Source organism: Mesoplodon densirostris, chromosome 10 (assembly GCF_025265405.1).
Source record: "Mesoplodon densirostris isolate mMesDen1 chromosome 10, mMesDen1 primary haplotype, whole genome shotgun sequence".
Lineage (NCBI taxonomy): Eukaryota > Metazoa > Chordata > Mammalia > Artiodactyla > Ziphiidae > Mesoplodon > Mesoplodon densirostris.
In genome coordinates, this window is record NC_082670.1 from 98,787,522 (window position 1) to 98,815,465 (window position 27,944).

Sequence of the window (27,944 nt, forward strand, 5' to 3'; positions counted from 1 at the left end):
TAAAGTAAAGTTTTGAGTAAAATGCCATGCATGTGGTTTTTGTGGGTGGCTGCAGCTCAGAACGACTCTTAGGACTTGTCAGTTATCTACAGGGGAGAGCTAGGATGGCAATTATAAACGAAGACCACTCTGATCATGGTAACAAACAACTCTCCATCCCTGGTATTGTATGCCATCTTTGGCAACTCTTAACAACCTAAAGGCTGATGCAGAAGCGTAACTAGCCTTCGAGTCTGGACTCCCAAACCTACCAAGTTGAAGAAAAGAAAAAGACCACTGGCAGGTTTTTACATTTGGTCAAGTCTGACAACGCTCGTGGACAACTCTCCGGCTGCTGGTGATTTAAACTCATTTGGTAAAACAAATCTCTAGCTCACTGGGGTACTACATTAAAAAAAAAAAAAATTAATGCAAAGAGAAACTTAAAATACTTTAAGGTCATGACAAACCAGTGTGAAAGAGAATCCTAACACCCAGAAGTGAAACTGCATCATTCACGCAGTCTGGAAAGAAAAAAGAAAGCTAAAAACCACTATAGATTAAGAATGCCGAGTTTGAGAAAACCCCTAAGGTGAATTCTGAACAACAACAAAAAAAAAAAAGAGTCCCACAACAGAAGAAGCGCATACTGTATGCAAGAGCCACTAATGGAAAGAGTCTGCCAGCATTTCTGCCAGGACCTCACGAAAGACGGCTGGTCCCATGTCAATGAAACTTTAGGCAATCCAGGAATTTAACCTGTCCACTCCAGAACTTCATTCAGCTAATGATTTCATCTTTTTTCCCACATACTTGTCACCTATAACATCTCATGAAGTCTTGTCAGAAGCTTTCTGTAAATGCTCTGTAGAAGAAAAACAATTAAGATGCGGTATGACGCTGGGACAAGGAAGCAGAACCACACAAGGCTCGGCTGCTGAGTGTTCGTTTACTTCAGGGCCCCCGTGGCAGCATGGTGGGAGGGAAAGAACTGGACCTGGAGGCTGGCAAGAGTCTTCATGCCAGCTCTACCACTTCAACGCTAGGATTTTAAGCAAGTTCTTTAATCACTGTAATGTTCACACACATACACACACACCCTGCCCATTCCCCCAACCACTATCTAAAGACTGGAGACGCTACTACTTCTTTGGGCAGCAATAAGCTTTAAAAAAGACAATATATGTCAAGTGTCGCGTATATACCCGACACGTGTCATTTCCCATTCCTCTGCAACATCATCATTTCCTTGTGCTCAGGCCGATCCACGATGTCAGCTAAATACTGCACGACCAAAGCTACTTCTGTTCCTACCAGATGGGCCTGAAGTTATTACAGTGGGATCCTAAACCCCCAAGTCTTAACATGACATGTTTGGGACATATTGAGTCATTTTTAAAAACTATATCTTTAACATCCAAATTGTTTTTACTATCCATTTGAACTGAATTCATAAAGAAAGAAAACTATTATAGAGCTCATAACTTCCGGATAATTATTCTCATATCTGTGATCAGAGTTGAATTTACGTCTGACTTCCTTTTTACAAAATCTTCATGGGAAGACACTTTATCTTAGGGGTGATGATGTATTTCCTTGGTTTATGAAGTGCTTTTACCTACATTCTCATTTAGGTAGAAGTCTCCCAACACTGTTAAGTAGGTATTATCCCTGACATGTAAAGGGTCCTAAATTGTACCATCTTTAACATTCAAATGCAAATTTTAGATCGTTATCTCACATAACTGTACGAAGCCCAGGACTTTCCTTAAGAATTTCAAGGATCCTAAGGTGAGTGCTTACAACTTCCTAATAATTCCTTGTCACTTTCTCATCCTAAATCCTGACTGCAACCTAATTCTCATCATCTCCCCTCTCTCTATTCCCCTCCACCCTAGTGTAGACACAGCCGTCCCTACTCTGTCTCCAAAACACATTAACACCTGGGTGTTGTGAACAGCAGACCTTTAGTAGAGGAAGATTTTAACAAATAAATAAATAACAAGTAAACAGTAAGAAACTATATAAAACTGATAATCAGACACTGAAGCTCTCTGCCCCCTTCCTTTTCTGCCAGTGGAGTAGCCATTTGTATCCTCATCTCGAGCCTAATTCTAGGACCCACTTTCTCTCACCACCCCTGCCCAAACAAAAGCAAAATAAAAACAAAAAAAAATTTCCCTCCAGCTTCAAGTAAAAGCTAAAAATTCTTGTTTATTATACAGAACAATTTAAGCCCCCTGGTCCCAACCCCTCCCTCTAGATTAGCCCTTTACCTTGACAGAATGAAAAAAGACTATAATTCATCTGTCTTCAGCTTTCAACTCAAAGAACAACCAGCTTTTAAAACACCTTTATTTTTTCCCCTTCCTGATAACTCCCTAACTTAGAGAAGAAGAAATCAATTTAGAAAGGTGAAGTGATTTGGCCAAACTAGAACATCAGACCTGGGATTCAAAGGCAGATCATCTGATGATATACACTCACCCTTCGGTATCCATGGGGACCCCCATGGATAGCAAAATCCGCAGGTGCTCATGTCCTTTACGTAAGGAGTACAATCGGCCGTCCATTTACTCGGGTTCCATAGCCACAGGATCCACATCCAAAGATTGTAGGGCTGACTGTATCATATACCTTCCTCTCTAGGCCAACACTTCACTATGCCGGGTGCAATCCTGCCGAAAAGGTGCTGGGGCCTCCACCTGTCCACCTGTTTGGGGAAGACCTGTAAATACCAGGTAAGAGTTCTAAGAGATGCAAAGTAAGAGTTCTTATGGGTAAGGGCTGTAACTAGCTCTTTTCATTCAGTACCTAGTACAATTCCTGCCAGTAAAGAGGCTCAAGACACTTGAGGGGGAAAAAAGATTGTGAACCTTCACGTAATCTGCTTGAGGGTTTTGGAGCCAAGGCCAATAAGGAGTCTTTCACTAAGGAAGGACTATTTAGCAGTGGCCCAAAAGGAGTTGCACAGACAACAAAAGATCAGGCAGTCACTACCCTTTTTGCTGCGGACCATTTAATCTTATAAGTATCCAATAATCATAATGCCTCTGGCCCCAGGAGTCCTGCTTCACAACCCCAAACCATCCCTCACTGCCCCCTCCCTTTCACTAGGCAACCCCAATCTCTCTTCCTTCTTTCAATTCTTATAACAGATAAACCTGTGCTGGCTTGTCTATCAAAGTCTAAAATGGGTTGGCAGGGGACTTCCCTAGTGGTCCAGTGGTTAACACTTTGCCTTCCATGCAGGGCGTGCAGGTTCGATCCCTAGCCAGGGAGCTAAGATCCCACGTGCCTCGCTGCCAAAAAAACAAAACATAAAAAAAAAAAAAAACACAAGGCTTTCCTGGTGGCGCAGTGGTTGAGAGTCCACCTGCCGATGCCGGGGACGCAGGTTCATGCCCCGGTCCAGGAGGATCCCACATGCCGTGGAGAGGCTGGGCCCGTGAGCCACGGCCAATGAGCCTGCGTGTCCGGAGCCTATGCTCTGCAACGGGAGAGGCCACAGCAGTGAGAGGCCTGCATACTGCAAAACAAAAAACAAAAAAACAAAAAACATACTGTAACAAATTCAATAAAGACTTTAGAAATGGTCTTCATCAAAAAATTTTAAAAAACTTTAAAAAAAAAAAAGGTTGGCAGGGTTGAATTCCTTCTGGAGGCACTAGCAGAGAATTTACTTCCTTGCCTTTTTCAGCTTCTAGAGGCTGCCTGCGTTCCTTGGCTCGTTGCCTACCCCCATCTGTAAAGCTAGAAATGGCCAGTCGAGTCCCTTCACACCCTTTATCACACTGACTATGATGCTATGCCTCCCTCCTTTACTTATGAGGAGACTTGTGATTACATTGGTCCCACTTGAATAAACCAGGAAATCTCCCCATTTCAAAATCCTTAACATAATCACAACCGCAAAATCCCTTTTGCCGTGTAAGGTAATATATTCACAGGGTCTGGGCATTAGGACTTGGACATCTTTAAGGGGCCCATTATTCTGCCTACCACATTTGCCTAAGCAGAAACCAGGCAGTTGTTTAGGTTTAAGACAAGAAAAACAAATCGCCTGTTTTCACGCTTGACAGATTTGAATACAATTGGGAAGGTCACATTTTCTTATGGTCCAAACAGGCTGAACAAGTCAGTTAATTAACATGACCATAGAGAATGATGAAGCTACATATGATTACCCAAGACCGTCTGTGGCTTCCTTTTACTTTCACTATTGATACTCTTGGAGAACCAGCAACAGCTATTAAAAATGTGTTTACTTTTATACACACACACACACACCCCTTATTAGAGTTTTTATCACCTCATGTTTTACTTGTAAGGATTAGCATTTCACAAATAAGTTAAGAGGGGGCATAGTCAAGACGGCAGCAGGGGAGGACGCAGAGTTTGCGTCTCCCCACAACTAGGGTGCCTGCCAGACACTGGTGCGGGACATCAATGCCCAAGGAGAGGGGAGGAACCCCCGAGCCACTGGGTAGGACATGGGGGCACTGAGGTGGGAGGAGAAATGGAGGCTGGACAGGACCAGCACCCCTGAGGGGTGGCTCGAGGCGGGAGGGGTTCCCATGCCTGGAGAGACCCTGGGGGGCTCGGAGGATCAGGCGTTTCCCCTGCCCTATCAGGCCCAGGAAGCCTGCGGGGCTCCCGGGCCGGGCCCTCTGAGGCCCCCTGTGGGCTGTGTTGGTCCTAGGGGCAGAGGAGGGAGGCGGGCGGGAGGGGGCCTCCAGGACAGGAGGATTGGGGAGGTGTGGCGGGCATCTCCCAGGCCCACTCAGCCCCGGGAAGCCTGGACTCCCAGGCTGGGTCCCTGCCCTTCAAGGCCCTGTCCAGACCACATTGGTCCTAGGGGTGGAGGAGGGAGGGAGGAGGGGGGAAGAGGAGGAGAGGCAAATGGGGGGCACCCTCCTGGGCCGGAGGATAAGGGGAAGCACCGCAGGTGTTTCCCCCACCCACTTGGCTCTGGGAAGCCTGTTGGGCTTCCAGGTCTGGTCCCCTGATTTCCGGGGCTCCCTCCAGCCACGCAGGTGTTAGGGGCACAGGAGGGAGGAGGGGGGAAGAAGAGAGGTCAACGGGGAGGGGCCCTCCAGATCGGAGGATGTGGGGAACAGGCCTAGCACTTCCCCACCCACTCGGGCCCAGTGAGCCTGCTGGGGTCCTGGACCTGCTCCCCTGCCCTCCAAGGCCAGAGGCACTCCTGGGCCCCTCCTGCTGCATGAAGGCTAAACCCCCCCAACACCCCTCACCCCACCCTGCCTTTTCCAGCCCTGTGGGTCCTAAGCATAAGCCCTGCCCGCTGCCTAAACCCCATCCCTGCCTAAGCCCCGCCCAGCAAAGCCAAGGCCTTTTCCAGCTTTTTTTTCCCCCTCCTCAATTTAACTATTGTGGTTCTGTTTTACCTTCTGGTTGTTGTTTTATCTAAATTTTTTTTTTTTTTTTTTTTTTTTTTGCGGTACGCGGGCCTCTCACTGTTGTGGCCTCTCCCGTTGCGGAGCGCAGGCTCCGGATGCGCAGGCTCAGCGGCCATGGCTCACGGGCCCAGCCGCTCCGCGGCATGTGGGATCTTCCCAGACCGGGGCACGAACCCGTGTCCCCTGCATCGGCAGGCGGACTCTCAACCACTGCGCCACCAGGGAAGCCCTAAATTTTTATTTTTCTATTCTTTCTAACGTATCTGTTAGTTTTCTAATCTTATTTTATATTTTCCTCTTTGTTATCGTTCTGTGACTTTTTTCTTTTTTTTTTTTTGCCACACTTTGCAGCTCGCAGGATTCTGGTTTCCATGCCTGAGGGGTTGGGCCAGAGCTCCTGTGGTAGAAAGTCCAAGTCCAAACCACTGGACTAACAGAGAACCTCAGACTCCAGGGAATATTCATCAGAGTGAGGTCTCCCACAGGTACTCATCTCATCAACAAGACCCAGCTCTACCCAACAGCCTAAAAACTCCAGGGTTGGAAGCCTCAGGCCAAACAACCAGTAAGACAGGAACACAATCCCACCCATCAAAAAAAAAGGGATGACCAAAAAATATGTCACAGATGAAAGAGCAAGGTTAAAACCTACAAGACCAAATAAATGAAGAGGAAATATCCAATCTGCCTGAAAAACAATTCAGAGTAATGATAGTAAAGATGATCCAAAATCATGGAAACAGAATGGAGGCATGGATTGAGAAAATAAAAGAAATGTTTAACAAAGATCTAAAAGAACTAAAGAACAAACAAATACAGATAAACAACACAGTAACTGAAATGAAAAATACACTAGAAGGAATCAATAACAGAATAACTGAGGCAGAAGAATGAATAAGCGAGCTGGAAGACAGAATGGTGGAAATAACTGCCGAGGAGCAGAATAAAGAAAAAAGAATGAGAAGAATTGAGGACAGTCTCAAGAGACCTCTGGGACAACACTAAATGCACCAACATTTGAATTATAGGGGTCACAAAAGAAGAAGAGAAAAAGAAAGGGTCTGAGAAAATATTTGAAGAGATTATAGTCGAAAACTTCCCTAACATGGGAAAGGAAATAGTCACACAAGTCAAGGAAGCACAGAGAGTCCCATACAGGATAAACCCTAGGAGAAACACACCAAAACACATATTAATCAAACTAACAAAAATTAAAAACAAAGAAAAAATATTAAAAGCAGCAAAGGAAAAGCACAAAATAACATACAAAGGGATCCCCATAAGGTTATCAGCTGATTTTTCAGCAGAAACTCTGCAGGTCAGAAGGGAGTGGCAGGATATACTTCAAGTGATGAGAGAGAAAAACCTACAACAAAGATTACTCTACCCAGCACTGATCTCATTCAGATTCCACAGAGGAACCAAAAGCTTCACAGACAAGCAAAAGCTATGAGAATTCAGCCCCACCAAACCAGCTTTACAACAAATGCTAAAGAAACTTCTCTAGGCAGGAAACACAAGAGAAGAAAAGGACCCACAGAGACAAACCCAAAACAATTCAGAAAATTGTAATAGGAACATACATATAGATAATAACCTTGAATGTAAATGGATTAAATGCTCCAACCAAAGGACAAAGACTGGCTGAATGGATACAAAAACAAGACACATATATATGCTGTCTACAAGAGACCCACTTCAGACCTAGGGATACATACAGACTGAAAGTGAAGGCATGGAAAAAGATATGCCATGCAAATGGAAATCAAAAGAAAGCTGGAGTAGCAATAATTGTATCAGATGAAACAGACTTTGAAATAAAGACTGTTACAAGAGATAAGGAAGGACACTACATAATGATCAAGGGATCAATCCAAGAAGAAGATATAACAATTATAAATATTTATGCACCCAACATAGGAGGACCTCAGTACATAAGGTAAATGCTAACAACCATAAAAGGGGAAATGGACAGTAACACAATAACAATAATAGTAGGGGACTTTAACACCCCACTTACACCAGTGGACAGATCATCCAAACAGAAAGTAAGTAAGGAAACATGAGCTTTAAATGACACAATAGACCAGATAGATTTAATTGATATCTATAGGACATTCCACCTGAAAGTGGCAGAATACACTTTCTTCTCAAGTGCACATTCTCCATGATAGATCACACCTTGGGTCACAAATCAACCCTCAGTAAATTTAAGAAAATTGAAATCACATCAAGCATCTTTTCAGACCACAACGCTATGAGACCGGAAATCAGTTACAGGAAAAAATTTGTGAAAAACACAAATACATGAAGGATAAACAGTGTGCTAATAAATAACCAAGAGAGCACTGAAGAAATCAACGAAGAAATTTTAAAAATACATAGAAACAAATGACACCAAAACACGACAACCCAAAACCTATGGGATGCAGCAAAAGCAGTTCTAAGGGGGAAGTTTACAGCAATTCAATCTCATCTCAAGAAACAAGAAAAATCTCAAATAAACAATCTAACCTTACACCTAAAGCAATTAGAGGAAGAAGAACAAACAAAACCCAAAGTCAGCAGAAGGAAAGAAATCATAAAGATCAGAGCAGAAATAAATGAAAGAGAAACGAAGAAAATAGCAAAGATCAATAAAACTAACAGCTGGTTCTTTGAGAAGATAAACAAAATTGATAAACCTTTAGCCAGACTCATCAAGAAAAAAAGGGAGAGGATGCAAATCAATCAAATGAGAAACAAAAAAGGAGAAATCACAACTTACACCACAGAAATACAAAGGATTATAAGAGACTACTACAAACTACTATATGACAATAAAATGGACAACCACGAAGAAATGGACAAACTCATGGAAAGGTGCAATTTTCCAAGACTGAACCAGGAAGAATTAGAAAATATAAACAGACCTATCACAAGTAATTAAATTGAAACTGTAATTAAAACTCTTCCAACAAACTAAAGTCCAGGACCAGATGGCTTCACAGGCGAATTCTATCAAACATTTAGAGAAGAGCTAACCCCTATCCTTCTCAAACTCTTCCAAAATACTGCAAAGGGAGGAACACTCCCAAATTCGTTCTACGAAGACACCATCACCCTGATGCCAAAACCAGACAAAGATATCACAAAAAAAGAAAATTACATACCAATATCACTGATGAACACAGATGCATATCCTGAACAAAATACTGAACAAACAGAATCCAACAACACATTAAAAGGATCATACACCATGATCAAGTGGGATTTGTCCCAAGAAGGCAAGGATTCTTCAATATATGCAAATCAATCAATGTGATACATGATATTAACAAGTTAAGGAATAAAAACCATATGATCATCTCAACAGATGCAGAAAAAGCTTTTAACAAAATTCAACATTCTTTTGTGATAAGAACTCTCCAGAAAATGGACATAGAGGGAACCTACCTCAACATACTAAAGGCCACATATGACAAACCCACAGCCAACATCATACTCAATGGTGAAAAACTGAAAGCATTTCCACTAAGATCAGGAACAAGACAAGGATGTCCACTCTCACCAGTCTTATTCAACACACTTTTGGAATTCCTAGCCATGGCAATCAGAGAAGAAAAAGAAATAAAAGGAATCCGAATTGGAAAAGAAAAAAAAAAATCACTGTTTGCAAATGACATGATACTATACATAGAGAATCCTAAAGATGCCAGCAGAAAACTACTAAAACTAATCAATGAATTTGGTAAGGTTGCAGGATACAAAATTAACACACAGAAGTCTCTGATACTCCTATACACTAATGATGAAAAATCAGAAAAAGAAATTAAGGAGACTCTCCCATTTACCACTGCAACAAAAAGAATAAAATACCTAGGAATAAACCTACCTAAGGAGAAAAAAGACGTGTTCTCAGAAAACTATAAAACTCTGATGAAAGAAATCAAAGATGACATAAACAGATGAAGAAATATACCATGGTCTTGGATTTGAAGAATCAATATTGTAAAAATGACTATACTATCCAAAGCAATCTACAGATTCAACGCAATCCCTATCAAACTACCAATGGCATTCTTCACAGAATTAGAACAAATAATTTTACAATTTATATGGAAACACAAAAGACCCTGAATAGCCAAAGCAATCTTCAGAAAGAAAAACGGAGCTGGAGGAATCAGGCTCCCAGACTTCAGACTATACTACAAAGCTACAGTAATCAACACAGTATGGTGCCAGCACAAAAACAGAAATATAGATCAATGGTACAGGATGGAAAGCCCAGAAATACGCCCATGCACATATGGTCACCTAAGTTACGACAAAGGAGGCAAGAATATACGATGGAGAAGAGACAGCCTCGTCAATAAGTGGTGCTGGGAAAACAGGACAGCTAGATTTAAAGTAATGAAATTAGAACACTCCCTAACACCATACACAAAAATAAACTCAAAATGGATTAAAGACCTAAATGTTAACACTGGACACTATAAAACTCTTAGACGAAAACGTAGGAAAAACGCTATTCGATATAAACCACAGCAAGATATTTTTTGACCCACCTCCTAGCGTAATGAAAATAAAAACAAAAATAAACAAATGAGCCCTAATGGAACTTAAAAGCTTTTGCACAGCAAAGGAAACCATAAACAAGATGAAAAGACAACCCACAGAATGGGAGAATATATTTGAAAATGAAGCGACGGACAAAGGAATAATCTCCAAAATACACAAGCAGCTCATGCAGCTCAATATCAAAAAAACAAACAACCCAATTAAAAAATAGGCGAAAGACCTAAACAGACATTTCTCCAAAGAAGACATACAGATGTCCAAGAGGCACATGAAAACATGCTCAACATCACTAATCATTAGAGAAATGCAAATCAAAAACACAGTGAGGTATCACCTCACACAGGTCAGAATGGCCATCATCAAATCTACAAACAATAAATGCTGGACAGGGTGTGGAGAAAAGGGAACCCTCCTGCACTGTTGGTGGGAATGTAAATTGGTACATCTACTATGGAGAAGAGTATGGAGGTTCCTTAAAAAACTAAAAATAGAACTACCATATGACCCAGCAATCCCACTGCTGGGCATATACCTGGAGAAAACCATAATTTGAAAAGATTCATGCACCCCAATATTCACTGCAGCATTATTTACAAATAGCCAGGACATGGAAGCAACCTTATGTCCAACAACAGAAGAATGGATAAAGAAGATGTGGTACATATTTACAATGGAATATTATTCAGCCATAAAAAGGAATGAAACTGGGTCATTTGTAGAGATGTGGATGGACCTAGAGTCTGTCATACAGAGTGAAGTAAGCCAGAAAGAGAAAAACAAATATCGTATATTAAGGCATATATGTGGAATCTAGAAAAATGGTACAGATGAACCTATTTCTAGGGCAGGAATAGAGATGCAGACATAGAGAACAGACATGTGGACACAGTGGAGGAAAGAGGGGGTGGGACAAATTGGGAAATTAGGTTTGACATACACTACCATGTGTAAAATAGACAGCTAGTGGGAACCTGCTGTGTAGCACATGGAGCTCAGCCTGGGGCTCTGTGACGACCTAGGTGGGTGGGATGGGGGGAGTGGGAGGAAGGCCCAAGAGGGAGGGGATGTAGGTATACATATAGCTGACTCACTTCACTGTACAGCAGAAACTAACATAACATTGTAAAGCAATTTTACTCCAATAAAAAATAATTAATTTTTTTAAAAAGTTAAGATCCAGTGAGGTATAAAGAAAACAAAAGTGGACCAAAAACTTCCCAACCAGATAACCACTGTTGATTAAACAAACATACAACAAAACATACCTATATAAGTTTAGAAATTTTAAATAATATGCCATTCATATATCTTCTTTGGTGAAATGTTTTTTCAAACTTTTTGCTCACTTTTTAATTTCGTTGATATTATTGAATTTTGAAAAAAATTTTAATATTCTGGTTGCCAATTCTTTATCAAATACATGTTTTGAAAATATTTCTTTCCTGGTCTGTGGATTGTCTTTTCATTTTCTTAGCACAGCTTTTCAAAAACCGTAGGTTTTTAATTTTGATGAAACCCAATTTATCCTTTTTTTTTTTTTATGGTCACAATTTTTGTGTCCTAAGAAATCTTTGCCTAACTAAGATCCCAAAGATTTTCTCCTATGGTTTCTTCTAGAACAGCAGTGCATAAGACTTGTTTTCTGTGATGATAGAAATATGCTCTAATCTAAGCTAGAGTAATCAAGACAGTATGGTACTGGCACAAAAACAGAAATATAGATCAATGGAACAGAATAGAAAGCCCAGAGATAAACCCACACACATATGGTCACCTTATCTTTGACAAAGGAGGCAAGAATATACAATGGAGAAAAGACAGCCTCTTCAGTATGTGGTGCTAGGAAAACAGGACAGCTACATGTAAAAGAACGAAATTAGAACACCTCCTAACACCATACACAAAAATATACTCAAAATGGATTAAAGACCTAAATGTAAACTCTTATAAAACTCTTAGAGGAAAACACAGGCAGAACACTCTTTGACAACAAGATCCTTTTTGAGCCACCTCCTAGAGTAATGAAAATAAAAACAAAAATAAATAAATGGGATCTAATGAAACTTAAAAGCTTTTGCACAGCAAAGGAAACCATAAGCAAGACGAAAAGACATCCCTCAGAATGGGAGAAAATATTTGCAAATGGAACAACTGACAAAGGATTAATCTCCAAAATATACAAGCAGCTCATGCAGCTCAATATCAAAAAAACAAACAACCCAATCAAAAAATGGGCAGAAGACCTAAATAGACATTTCTCCAAGGAAGATATAGAGATGGCCAACAAACACATGAAAAGATGTTCAACATCACTAATCATTAGAGAAATGCAAATCAAAACTGCAATGAGGTATCACCTCACACCGGTCAGAATGGCCATCATCAAAAAATCTACAAGCGATAAATGCTGGACAGGGTGTGGAGAAAAGGGAACCCTCTTGCACTGCTGGTGGGAATGTAAATTGATACAGCCACTATGGAGAACAGTATGGAGATTCCTTAAAAAACTAAAAATAGAGAACTACCATATGACCCAGCAATCCCACTACTGGGCATATACCCTCAGAAAACCATAATTCAAAAAGAATCATGTACCAAAATGTTCATTGCAGCTCTATTTACAATAGACAGGACATGGAATCAACCTAAATGTCCATCGACTGATGAATGGATAAAGAAGATGTGGTACACATATACAATGGAATATTAGTCAGCCATAAAAAGGAAAGAAATTGAGTCATATGTAGTGATGTGGGTGGACTTAGAGTCTGTCATACAGAGTGAAGTCAGAAAGAGAAAAACAAATACTATGTATTAACGCATATATATGGAATGTAGAAAAATGGTACTGATGAACCTAGTGGCAGGACAGGAATAGAGATGCAGACATAGAGAACGGACTTGTGGACACAGGGAGGGAAGGGGAGGGTGGGACGAACTGAGGGACTAGCACTGACAATACATACACTACCATGTGTGAAACAGATAGCTAGTGGGAAGCTGCTGTATAGCACTGGGAGGCCAGCTCAGTGCTCTGTGACAACCTAGATGGGTGGGATGGGGAGGGTGGGAGGGAGATGCAAGAGGGAGGGGATACAGGTATACGTATAGCTGATTCACTTTGTTATACAGCAGAAACTAACACAACATTACAAAGCAACTATAATCCAATAAAGATGTAAAAGAATAATAATGAAATATATTTTAAGAAAAACAGAAAAGCCTTTCCCACCAAGCTCAAAAAAAAAAAAAGAAAAATGCTGTAATCTGAGCTAATCAGTACGCCTCTAGTTAGCCACCCATGGCCATTGAGGACTTGACACGTGGCTAGAACAACTAAGCAGCTGAATTGTCACACTGTATTTAGTTTTAATTATTTAAATTTAAATAGCCACATGTGGCTCACAGATGCAACAGGAAGTTCTAGAAGTGTTGTAGTTTTAAATTTTACCTTTTGATCTATGACACATTTTTAGTTAATTTTTGTATACATACAAGGTTCATTTTTAAAAATATGGATGTCAATTATTCCGGCACCAAGTTTTTGAAAAGACTATCTCTACTACAATGAGTTATCTTGGCATCTTTATCCAAAATCAGACCATGTTTGTGTGGTCTGTTCCTGTACTCTGTATTCTATTCCATTGGCCTATGTGTCTTTCCACTCACCAATATCTCATTGTCTTCATATATGGTCAATTGCTCTTTGACAAGCCTACCAAGAATACATAATGGGGAAAGGTTAATCTCTTCAACAAACGATGCTGGGAAAACTGGATATCCACATGCAAAAGGATGAAACTGGACCCCTATTTTACACCATACATATATATCAACTCAAAATGTACTAAAAATTTAAATATAAAACCTGAAACTCTAAAACTCCAAGAAGAGAACATAGGGGAAAATCTTCATGACACTGGTCTTGGCACTGATTTGAACACCAAAAGGATACACAACAAAAGCAAAAACAGACAAGTGGGGCTACATCAAACTAAAAAGCTTCTGCACAGCAAAGTAAAGAATCAAGAGTGGGGCTTCCCTGGTGGCACAGTGGTTGGGAGTCCGCCTGCCGATGCAGGGGATACGGGCTCGTGCCCTGGTCCGGGAAGATCCCACATGCCGCCGAGCGGCTGGGCCCGTGAGCCATGGCCGCTGGGCCTGCGCGTCCGGAGCCTGTGCTCCGCAGCGAGAGAGGCCACAACAGCGAGAGGCCCGCGTACCGCAAAAACAAACAAACAAACAAACAAAGACTCAAGAGTGAAAAGGCAACCTATGGAAAGGGAGAGAGTACTTGCAAACTGATAAGAGATTAATATTCAAAATATATAAGGAACTACTACTACCCAACAGCAAAAAAACAAATAAGCTGGTTAAAAATGGGCAAAAGACTTGGGGAGACATTTCTCCAAAGAAGATCTACAAATAGCCAACAGTTATATGAAAAGATGCTCATCGTCAGGGAAATGCAAATCAAAAAACCACAATGAGATATCACCTCACACCTCTCAGGATGGCATTATCAAGAAAACAAAGTAACAAGTGTTGGTGTGGCTGTAGAGAAACTGTAAGCCTGGTACACTGATGGTGTGAATGTCAGATGGTGCAGCCACTATGGAGAACAGTATGGAGGTTTCTCAAAAATTAAAAACAGAACTACCATATGATCCAGCAGTCCAATTACTGGGTATTTATCCAAGAGAACTGAACTCAAGATATCAAAGAGATATCTACACTCCCATGTTCACTGAAGCACTGTTCACAAGAGCTAAGAGGTGGAAACAATCTAAATATTAGTCAACAGATGAATGAAGAAAATGTGGCATATACATACAGTGAAATATTATTCAGCCATAAAAAGAAGGATATTGTTTTGTATGCTACAGCATGGATGAAATTTGAGGACCTTATACAAAGTGAAATAAGCCAGCCAGGACAAATACTGCATTATTCCACTTATAGGAGTTATCTAAAGTAGTCAGTCATCAAAGTACAAGAAGAATGGTGGTAGCCAGGGTCTGAAGAAAAGGGGAAATGGGGAGTTGCTATTCAATGGGTATAAACTTCCAGTAGTAAAAGGTAAAAAATTCTACAGATCTGCTACATGACATTGTGCTTGTAGTTAACAATACTGTAGACTAATTTATTAAGAGAGTAGATCTCATCTTGTGTATTTTATGTTCTTACCATACTTTAAAAAAACAAACAAAAAAAAAAACAGCAGCCCAGAAGCTTTGATTTTGCCAGTGGCAAATCTTACCTCAGCTTTCCGAGGAGTAGAGAAACTGTACTGTTCTGCACTGCTTGTGCAGTGAATTCAGGGAAGCTTCTCCTGGGTTAGGGTGGTGGATACAGAAGCCAAACTATGGAGTCCACAAAAAATAATGAGAAATCCAGAAGAGCCTGCTGGAATCTTCACTTTGGGCCATTCCTGATGCTCAGCACCATCCCAGATCTCCAGCTTCCCAGTATATAAGAACCTCAAAGTTGGGACTTCCCTGGTGGCACAGTGGTTAAGACTCCATGCTCCCAAGGTAGGGGGCCTGGGTTCGATCGCTGGTCTGGGAACTAGATCCCACATGCATGCCTCAACTAAGAGTTCACATGCCACAACTAAGGACACCGCCTGCTGCAACTAAGGAGCCTGACAACCATAACTAAGGAGCCAGCAAGCCACAACTAAGGCGCCCGCTTGCCACAACTAAGGCCTGACACAAATAAATAAATAAATGAATGAATGAATGAAACTCAAGGTAGCTCTGATTGACCACAGCGGACACCCATCTTTAAAGAGGACAAAAAAAGCTTCATCATGAACCAGCAGGGGGTTTGAAAAACACTGGAAAGAGCTTATTTAATAAAAAGCAATTAGAGATTGAGATAACAGCATGATTGGAGACAAGATGGCAGAGTGGAAGGACTTGAGCTCACCTTCTCTCATGAAAACACCAAAATCACAACTAACTACTGAACAACCATCAACAAAAAAAGACTAGAACCTACCCAAAAAAGATATTCTACATGCAAAGACAAAGAAGAAGCCACAACGAAAGAGTAGGAGGGGTGAATTCGCAATACAATCAAATCCCATGCGCCCCCTGGGTGGGCAACCCAGGAACAGGAAAGTAATTACATTGCTGAGGTTTTCTCACAGGAATGAGAGAAAACAACAGCAAAGATCAATAAAACTAAAAGCTGGTCCTTTCAGAAGATAAACATAATTGATAAACCTTTAGCCAGCTTCATCAAGAAAAAGAGGTAGAAGGCTCAAATCCATAAACTCTGAAATGAAGACTCACAGACACAGAAAACAAACTTATGGTTACCAAAGTGGGGATGGAGGGGGAGGAATAAATCAGGAGTTTGGGATTAGCAGATACAAACTACTATATATAAAAGAGATAAACAACAAGGTCCTATTGTATAGCACAGGGAACTATATTCTATATCCTGTAATAAACCATAATGGAAAAGAATATGAAAAATAATATATAATATATATATCACAAATATATATGAACCACTTTGCTGTACACCAGAAACTAACACAACATTGTAAATCAAGTATACTTCAATTAAAAAAATTTTTTTAAACCCCCCTCCCCAAAAATAAAATAAAATAAAATTAGAAATGAAAAAGAAGTTACAACTGACACCACAGAAATACAAAGGATCATAAGAGACTACTATGAGCAACTCTACGCCATAAGAGACTACTATGAGCAACTCTACACCAGTAAAATGGACAAATTCTTAGAAAGGCACAATCTTCCAAGACTGAACCAGGAAGAAATAGAAAATATGAACAGACCCATCACAAGTACTGAAATTGAAACTGTGATTTAAAAACTTCAAACAAACAAAAGTCCCTGACTAGATGGCTTCACAAGAGAATTCTATCAAACATTTAGAGAAGAGTTAACACCTATCCTTTTGAACCTATTCCAAAAAACTGCAGAGGAAAGAACATCCACAAATTTATTCTGATACTAAAACTATCACCCTGATACCAAAAACAGACAAAGATACCACACACACACAAAAAATTACAGACCAATAGGAATGATGAACATAGATGCAAAAATCCTCAACAAAATACTAGCAAACGTAATCCAACAATACATTCAAAGGATCAGAAACCATGATCAAGTGGGATTTATACCAGGGATGCAAGAATTTTTCAATATCTGCAAATCAATCAATGTGATACATCACATTAACAAACATAATAAAAACCATATGATCGGGCTTCCCTGGTGGCACAGTGGTTGAGAGTCCGCCTGCCGATGCAGGGGACACGGGTTCGTGCCCCTATCCCGGAAGATCCCACATGCCGCGGAGCGGCTGGGCCCGCGAGCCATGGCCGCGGAGCCTGTGTGTCCGGAGCCTGTGCTCTGCAACGGGAGAGGCCACAGCAGTGAGAGGCCCGCGTACAGCAAAAAAAAAAAAAAAAAAAAAAAACCATATGATCATCTCAATAGATGCAAAAAAAGCTTTTGACAAAATTCAACACCCAATTATGATAAATTCTCCCCAGAGAGTGAGCACAGAGGGAAACTACCTCAACATAATAAAGGCCATATATGACAAACCCACAGCTAACATCACACTCAATGGTGAAAAGCTGAAAATATTTCCTCTAAGATCAGGAACAAGACAAGGATGTCCACTCTTGCCACTTTTACTCAACATAGTTTTACAAGTCCTAGCCACGGCAATCAGAGAAGAAAAATAAATAAAAGGAATCCAAATTGGAAAAGAAGTAAAGCCGTCACTGTTTGCAGATGACATGATACTGTACATAGAGAATCCTAAAGATGCTACCAGAAAACGACTAGAGCTCATCAAAAAATTTGGTAAAGCTGCAGGATACAAAACTAATACACAGAAATCTCTTGCATTTCTATACACTAACGACAAAAGATCAGAAAGAGAAATTAAGGAAACAATCCCATATACCATCACATCAAAAAGAATAAAATTCCTTGGAATAAACCTACCTAAGAAGACAAAAGAGCTGTACTCTGAAAACTGTAAGATGCTGATGAAATAAATAGAAGATGACATAAACAGATGGAAAGATATACCATGTCCTTGGATTGGGAGAATCATTACTGTCAGAATGACTCTACTACCCAAGGCAATCTACAGATTCAGTGCAATCCCTACAAATTACCAACAGCATTTTTCACAGAACTAGAACAAAAAGTTTTAAAATTTGTATGGATAAACAAAAGACCCCAAATAGCCAAAGCAATCCTGAGAAAGACGGAGCTGGAGGAATCAGGCGCCCTGACTTCAGACTATACTACAAAGCTACAATCATCAAAACAGTATAGCACTGGCACAAAAATAAAATATAGAACAATGGAACAGGATAGAAAACCCAGAAATAAACCCACACACCTATGGGCAATTAATCTATGACAAAGGAGGCAAAACTATACAACAGAGAAAAGACAGTCTCTTCAGTAAGTGGTGCTGGGTAAACTGGACAGCTACGTGTAAAAGAATGAAATTAGAACACTCCCTAACACCATACACAAAAATAAGCTCAAAATGGATTAAAGACCTAAATGTAAGACCAGATACTATAAAACTCTTAGAGGAAAACATAGGAAGAATACTTTATGACATAAATCACAGCAATATCTTTTTGGATCCACCTCCTACAGTAATGAAAATAAAAACAAAAATAAACAAATGGGACCTAATGAAACTTAAAAGCTTTTGCACAGCAAAGGAAACCATAAACAACATGAAAAGACAACCCACAGAATGGGAGAAAATATCTGCAAATGAAGCTACCAACAAGGGATTAATCTCCATAATATACAAACAGCTCATGCAGCTTAATATCAAAAAAACAAACAACCCATTCAAAAATAGGCAGAAGATCTAAATAGACATTTCTCCAAAGAAGACATACAGATGGCCAAGAAGCACATGAAAACATGCTCAACATTGCTCATTATTAGAGAAATGCAAATCAAAACCACAAGGAGGTACCACCTCACTCTGGTCAGAATGACCATCATCAAAAAGTCTACAAAAAACAAATACTGGAGGGGGTGTGGGGAAAAGGGAACCCTCCTACACTGTTGGTGGGAATGTAAATTGGTACAACCACTATGGAGAACAGTATGGAGATTCTTTAAAAAGCTAAAAGTAGGGACTTCCCTGGTGGCGCAGTGGTTGAGAATCTGCCTGCCAATGCAGGGAACATGGGTTCAAGCCCTGCTCCAGGAAGATCCCAAGTGCCGCGGAGCAACTGGGCCCATGTGCCACAACCACTGAGCCTGCGCTCTAGAGCCTGTGAGCCACAACTACTGAGCCCACATGCTGCAACTCGTGAAGCCCAAACACCTAGGGCCCATGCTCCACAACAAGGGAAGCCACTGCAATGAGAAGCCCGTGAACTACAACAAAGAGTAGCCCCTGCTCGTGGCAACTACAGAAAAGCCCATGTGCAGCAATGAAGACCCAACACAACCAAAAAAAAACAAAACCCCTAGAAATAGAACTACCATATGACCCAGCAATCCAACTCCTGAGCACTGATCCAGAGAAAACCATAATTCAAAAAGATACATGCACTCTATAATATTCACTGCAGCACAATTTACAAGAACCAAGACATGGAAGCAACCGAAATGTCCATGGACAGAGGAATGGATAAAGAAGATGTGGTACATATATACAATGGAATATTATGTAGCCATAAAAAAGAATAAAATAATGCCATTTGCAGCAACATGGATGGACCTAGAGATTATCATACTAAGCGAAGTAAGTCAGAAAGAGAAAGACAAATATCATATGATATCACTTATATGTGAAATCTAAAAACAATGATACAAATGAACTTATTTCCAAAACAGAAACAGACTCACAAACTTCAAAAACAAACTTACGGTTACCAAAGGGGAAACATGGAGGAGGGACGGATAAATTAGGAGCTTGGGATTAACATATACACACTACTATATATAAAACAGATAATCAATAAGGACCTACTGTATAGCACAGGGAACTCTACTTAATATTCTGTAATAACCTATATGAGAAAAATATCTTAAAAATAATGGATAGGGCTTCCCTGGTGGCACAGTGGTTAAGAATCTGCCTGCCAATGCAGGGGACATGGGTTCGAGCCCTGGTCTGGGAAGATCCCACATGCCGCGGAGCAACTAAACTCGTGAGGCACAACTACTGAGCCTGCGTGTCTAGAGCCTGTGCTCCGCAACAAGAGAAGCCACGACAATGAGAAGCCCACGCACCACGAAGAAGAATAGGCCCTGCTTGCCGCAACTAGAGAAAGCCCGCGCACAGAAACGAAAACCCAACACAGCCAAAAATAAATAAATTAATTAATTAAAAAAATAAAAAAGAATGGATAAATGTTTATGTATAACTGAATCACTTTGCTGCACACCTGAAACTAACACAACATTGTAAATCAACTATAATCCAATATAAAGTAAAAAATAAATTTAAAAAATTGTTTTGGCTATTCTATGTTCTTTGCCTCTCAATATAAATTTTAGAACTAGCCTATTAATTTCCACAAAAAAATGGCTGCTGAGATTGTGGTTGTAATTTCATTGAACCTACACATCATTCTGGGAAGAAATTACATTCTGATAATACTGAGTCTCCCAACTTATGAACCCAAAATATCTCACCACTGATATTAGGTCTCCTCTCATTTCTCTCATCAATTTTGTAGTTTTTAACATACAAATCTTACACGTATTTTGTTATATTTTCCCTGAGTATTTAAATAGTTTTTTTTTTTTTTTTTTTTTTTTTTTGGCCACACCTTGCAGCTTGTTGGATCTTAGTTCCCCGACCAGGGACTGAACACAGGTCACTGCAGTGAAAGCTCCAAGTCCTAACCACTGGACCACTGGAATTCCCTGAATGCTATTTTAAAGAGCACTTTAAAAAGTCTTCAAGTTCAAATGTTTGCTGTTAGAAAAGTACAACAGTTTTCATATATTGACCTTGGATCTTGTGACCTTGCTAATTTTACCTACTATATCCAGGAGTTTTTTGGAGATTCTTTGGGATTTTCTACACAGACAATCATGGTATCTACAAATAAAGGCATTTTTATTTCTTCCTTTCCACTATGTATGCCTCTTTTTCTTGCCTCATTGCACCAGCTAGGACCTTCAGGAAAATGACGAATAAGAGTGGTGAGAGGGCTTCCCTGGTGGCGCAGTGGTTGGGAGTCCGCCTGCCGATGCAGGGGACACGGGTTCGTGCCCCGGTCTGGGAGGATCCCACATGCCGCAGAGCGGCTGGGCCCGTGAGCTGTGGCCGCTGAGCCTGCGCGTCCGGAGCCTGTGCTCCGCAACAGGAGAGGCCACAGCAGTGAGAGGCCCGCGTACTGCAAAAAAAAAAAAAAAAAAAAAAAAAAAGTGGTGAGAGCGAGCATCCTTGCTTTGTTCTAACTTTAGGGGGAAAGCATTCAAGTCTTTCACTATTAAGTATGATATTAGCTGTAGGTTTTTCATTCATGCCCTTTATCAGGTAGTGGAAGTTCACTTTTATTCCTAGTTTTCTGAGAGCTTTATCAGGAATGAATAATAAATGTTTCTTAAAATGCTTTTTCTGCATCTATTGAGATGATCATATGGTTTTTCTTCTTTAGTCTGTTGATATGGTGAATTGCATTGATTGATTTATGACTAGTGAACCAATCTTGCATCTTGTGATAAACTCCACTTGGTCACGATATATTTTCTACTCTTTTTATATACTGAATTTTGTTCAATTTTGTTTACTGTGAGAAAATAAACAACAGAAAACTTACCATCTTAACCACTTTTAAGTGTACAGTTCAGTGGTATTAAATATATTCAGTATGTGTTCAACCATCACCACTATCCATTTCCATAGCTCTTTTCTTCTTGGAAAACTGAAACCCTGTACCCATTAAACAATATTTCCCCATTCCCCCTGTCCCTAGCCCCTCAAAATCACCATTCTACTTTTTGCCTCTATGACTTTGACTATGTGAAGTATCTCATATAAGTGGAATCATATGGTGTTTGTTGTTTTGTGACTGGCTTATTTCATTTAGCATAAGGCCCTCAAGTTTTATCCATACTGTAGCATTACCAGAATTTCCTTCCTTTTCAAGGCCGAATAATATTCCTTTGCATGCATATACCACATGTTGCTTATCCATTCATCTATCAATGGACACTTGGGGTGCATCCATCTTTTACCTATCATGAATAACGCTATGAACATGGGTGTACAAATATCTCTTCAAACCCCTCATTTTTTTAACTGAAATACAGTTGACATACAATAGTATGTTAGTTTCAGGTGTACACATAGTGATTTGACAATCAAATACATTATGAAATGATCACCACAATAAGTCTAGTAACCATCTATCGCCATACAAAATTATTACAGTATTATTTGCTATATAATGTGTATTACATCCCTGTGATGTACAAGTGGAATTGCTAGATCATATGGTAACTCTATTTTTAATTTTTTTGAGGAACCACCATACTATTTTCCATAGCAGCTATATCATTTTACATTCTCATCAACACTGCACAAGGGTTCCAATTTCCCCACATACTCCCCAATACTTATTATTTTCTGGTTCTTTTTTTTTTTTTTTTTTTTTTTTGCGGTATGCGGGCCTCTCACTGTTGTGGCCTCCCCCGTCGCGGAGCACAGGCTCCGGACGCGCAGGCTCCGGACGCGCAGGCTCAGCGGCCATGGCTCACGGGCCCAGCCGCTCCGCGGCATATGGGATCCTCCCAGACCGGGGCACGAACCCGTATCCCCTGCATCGGCAGGCGGACTCTCAACCACTTGCGCCACCAGGGAGGCCCTTCTGGTTCTTTTGATAGTAGCCATCCTAATGGGTGTGAGGTATACTGCTGGCCTCATAAAATTAGTTGGGAAGTGTTCTCTCCTTTTCTATTTCTGGAAGAGTTTGTGTAGAATTGGTATTATTTCTTCCTTAAATACCTGTACAATTGACCAGTGAAGCCACCAGATTTTTCCTGTGGGAAAGTTGTTCGGTTATTTACTACTTCTTAAGTAAGTTCTGGTAGTTAGTCCTTCAAGGAATTTGCCCATTTCATCTAAGTTATCAAATTTATTGACATAGAAAATTGTTGATAATATTCCCTACTATCATTTTAATGTCTGTAGGGTCTGTAGTGATGTTCTTTTTCATTCTTTTTTTTTTTTTTTTTTTTTGGCGGTATGCGGGCCTCTCACTGTTGTGGCCTCCCCCGTTGCGGAGCACAGGCTCCGGATGCGCAGGCCCAGCGGCCATGGCTCATGGGCCCAGCCGCTCCGCGGCATATGGGATCCTCCCAGACCGGGGCACGAACCCGTATCCCCTGCATCGGCAGGCGGACTCTCAACCACTGCGCCACCAGGGAGGCCCTCATTCTTGATATTGATTTGATAAGTCTCGCTTTTCTCCTGATAAGTCTAGCTAGAGGTATATCAAATTTATCTTTAAATACCACTTTTTGGTTTTAGTGACTTTCTCTATTTTTGTTTGCAACTTTATTCATGCCCTTATCTTTATTATTTCCTATTTTCTGTTTGTTTTGGATTTAATTTGCTCTTCTGTTTTTTAGTTTCTTAAGGTGGAGGCTAAGATCATTGATTTCAGGCCTTTTTTGTTTCTAATATATGCCTTTTATGCTACACTTCCCTTTAAGCAATGCTTTAGCATGTGCTGCATTTTAACTGTCATTCCATTCAAAGTAGTTTTTAATTCCCCTTATGCCTTCCTCTTTGACTCAGGGTTATTTAAAAGTGTGTTGTGTAATTTCCAAATAGTTGGAAATTGCCCAGATATTGTTATTAATTTCTAGCTTAATTCTCCTGGGATCAGAGAACATACTTTATATGATTTCTTAAATTTCTTGAAATTTGTTTTATGCCCCAGAATAGGATCTAACTTGGGGAATTTCCTACATACACTTGACGAGAATGTGTATTCTGCTACTGCTGGATGGAGTATTCTCTAACAGTCAATTACATCAAGTTGGCTAATAGGGCTGTTTAGGTCTCTACATCCCTACTCATTTTCTGTCTACTAGTTCTATGGATTACTGAAAAAGGAGAGTTGAACTTGCCAGCTAAAACTGTGAATTTGTCTATTTCACCTTTGGTTCTTTCAGTTGTGTTAGGTGCATTCACATTTGTGACTGTTAAGTGTTCTTGATGAACTGACCCCTTATTCATTATGTAATGCCCGTCTTCTTCCTTGGCAGTATTTCTTGAAGTCTACTTTGGTATTAATAGAGCCACCTCATCTTTCTTTTGATTAGTGTTTAGCATGGCATATGTTTTTTCCATTTTTTACTTCTAACTTATCTATGTCTCTATATTTAAGGTGAGTTTGTTGCAGATAGCATATAGAGTTGGTTCTTGATTTTTTTAAAATCCAATCTAACAATCCCTGCAGTACTTTTTTGAAAGGTAATTCTCTAAGTACTTGTTTTTTTAAAAATGCACCTGTGTTGGGGGGTCATGGAGCTGGTTTTTCATGCAGAATGAGAGTGGCCCAGGGCCAGGGTATGGCAGCCCTGCTCTGGGATGGCAACCTGGCCATGTGGGCCCCAGTCACATCTCCAGGCACCTGCCTCCCGCTGAGCTGCATGCCAGTTGCCCCAGTCTCCCAGCCTCCATCCCACCGGGCCCTCCCAGTGCTCATTTTTTCAAAGAAAATTAGGTGTCTTTCCACATTAAGGCACTTTTCAAGCCACTAGCTCTGATTGTTTGTGATGCAAAGTTTTCCTTGTTCTAGAGGTTGCTTACAGACTTGTCATGTAAATTAAACATAATTCCTTCCTTCAAAAAGAGCTTTAAGTATTCTTAGTATTTCTAATCTTCTCCCAATCGTAATGAGAAGCAAATATTATCCCCCCAATAATTCCCAAATCACTGGCCTCGACTCAAACCTCCCAAGTCATTATCTTCAGCTTGATGTTTAGACTCAATCTGTCTAAAACTGAACTGTTATCTTTCCCCTCACAGTCTTCCTCTCAAATCTGGACCCCTGTTTTGTATCCCTCCTCTCAGTGAGTAGTATTACTATTCTCTCAATTGCCAAAACAGAAACCCAGGCATTACTCTCTTGTCTCCCTTCATCCAAGCTATCACAAAACTGCATTAGTTCTACTCCTATATAAGAGACCAAAATGGCAGAGTAGGAGGACACTGGACTTGCCTCCCTGCACAAACACATCAAGAATACATTTACATGCAGAGCAATTATCACTGAAAGCAAACTGGAGACAGGCATAAAGATTCTTATATGTGCAAAGCTATAAAGAAAGATCCACACAGAGTCAGGTAGGAAGGCAAGAGAAGCGATAAGGTCAGGACCTACGCAAACATACAGTAAAGGCTGTGGATCAGCCACTTAAATAAGCTAGTATGAAGATTAAAAGACAAAAACTGTACATCAACTACAACCACAATAAGCAGTTAAGGGATAAACATGAAGATGTAAATATGACACCAAAACCACAAAACGAGGGGGAGGGGAATTTTAAAAAGTATATCTTTTAGAATGTGTTTGAACTTAAATGACTATCAGTTTGAAACAAGCAGATATAGTTACAGGTCAACATATATGAACCCTATAATAACTACAAATCAAAAACCTACAATAGATACCCAAGAACTAGAGAGAAGGAAACACAAGCATACAGCTAAAGAAAATCATCACACTACAAGGGTAAAAACTAAAAGAAGAAAAGAACAGAGAAGGACTACAAAAACAACCAGAAAATAAGTAACAAAATGGCAATAACTACATACCTATCAATAATCACTTTAAATGCCAATGGACTAAATGCTCTAATCAAAAGACACAGGGTGGCTAACTGGATGAAAAAACAAGACCCATTTATATGCTGCTCACAAGAGACTCACTTCAGATGTAAAGACACACACACACACACTCTCTCAAAGTGAGGGGATGGAAAAAGAAATTTCATGCAAATGGAAGCAACAAGAAAGCTGGGGTAGCAATACTCATATCAGACAAAGTAGACTTTAAAACAAAATCTGTAACAAACACTCATATCAGACAAAGTAGAGTTTAAAACAAAATCTGTAACAAAAGACAAAGAAGGGCATTATATAATGATAGGAGATCAATACAAGAAGAGCATACAATATTCATTAAAATATATGCACCTAACACAGGAGCACCTAAATACGTAAAGCAAGTATTAACAGACATAAAGGGAGAAACTGACAATAATACAATAATAGTAGGGGACTTTAACACCCCACTTACGTCAATGGACAGATCGTCCAGACAGAAAATCAATAAGGAAACAGTGGTCTTGTATGACACATTAGACCAGCTGGACTTAATAGATATCTACAGGATATTCTATCCCAAAACAGCAAAGTACACATTCTTTTCAATTGCACATGGAATGTTCTCCAGGACAGATCATATGCTAGGCCACAGAACAAGTCCCCCAAAATTTAATCAAAATAAAAACACTAATTCAAAAAGATACATGTACCCCAATGTTCACAGCGTTATTTAGAATAGCCAAGATACGGAAGCAACCAAAGTGTCCATGAAGAGATGAACGGATAAAGAAGATGTGGCATATATATAAATACACATACACACAGTGGAATATTACTCAGCTATAAAAAAAGAACGAAAATTTGCCATTTATAACAACATGCATGGACCTGGAGGGTATTACGTTTAGTGAAGTAAGTCAACAGAGAAAGACAAATATTGTATGCTATCACTTATACGTGGAATCTAAAAAAATAAAACAACTGAATGAATTAAAAATGAAAAAAACAGAAACAGATTTACATGTATAGAGAACAAACTACTGGTTACCAGTAAGGAGAGGGAAGGGAGGAGGGGCAAAATGGGGGCAGGGGATTAAGAGGTTCAAACTACAACACGTAAAATAAATTAGCTACAAGGATATATTGTACAGCACAGGGAATACAGTCAATATTTTATAATAACTTTAAATGGAGTATAAGTTATAAAAATATTGAAGTGCTATGTTGTACACCTGAAACTAATATAATATTGTAAATCAACTATACTTCAATATTTTTTTAAAAAGATGCAAGTTCTGCAGTATGCAACTTGAGTTTTTACCAATTATGTTCTAGGACGATAAACCATTCTTTGAAGAAAAAAATTCTACTCATACATATTTTTTTCAGTTATCTTCCCTTTTCCATCCTCATTTTATCTTCAGTGTCACTACCCTTTTCCGGGCAACCATCATTTCTTACCTGGACTTCTGCAATGGTCTCCTAATAGTTGTTCCTCCTACTCACAGTCTCGAAGCTCCCAGCATTCTTCTACCCTACTTTCCAAAACCTTTACTCACAGATTCAAAGTTCCTTAACTCCTTCTTCCTTATTTATCCTCATCTCTCACCCTTTCCTTTTTCACCAAAGCCACTGCCCCCAACACATCCCTACATCTATAATGATTAACAGTGTACTTTCCAGGTCCTAGAACAATGGATGCACTCTTCTGCATCACATCTTTTCACATACTGTTCCTTTACTGAGACTGTCCATCTCCTCCTGCCTTCACCTGATTTTTACTTATCCTTCAGACATCAATTAAGGTACCCTTTTCCTGGGGATCTTTCCATGACACCGTAAGCTGGGTTATGTGCTCTTCATCTCTTTAGCACTTAACAATCTGAAGTTATTTAGCTCTCTGTTACCCCTCTAAATTGTAACTCCCATGAGAGCTGAGGCTGCTTTACATCTCGTTCACCACTCTATTCCTGTTACTATTAGATTCAGAAATCCTTATTTTGGTAATAGAAACGGGTAAAAATTAGAACAGAAGAGTCAATCGCAGTGAAAGAACTGTAATTCTGCTATACCGACTGCACTGACAATGGGCTCAATCAAAGATATTCATTGCCCACCATGTCTTTTTTTACTGTGTGAACA

The 27,944-nt window shown here is 40.0% G+C and overlaps 1 long non-coding RNA gene across 2 annotated transcripts in view; it reads right to left on the reverse strand.

The window, feature by feature from the left end:
- LOC132496706 (uncharacterized) overlaps positions 1-27,944 on the reverse strand; it is a 134,275-nt gene that overhangs the window by 18,237 nt on the left and 88,094 nt on the right. For both annotated transcript variants that reach the window (XR_009533519.1, XR_009533518.1), the window contains exon 3: positions 2,467-2,707. This is a non-coding gene — a long non-coding RNA (uncharacterized LOC132496706). The remainder of the gene's footprint in view (positions 1-2,466; positions 2,708-27,944) is intronic.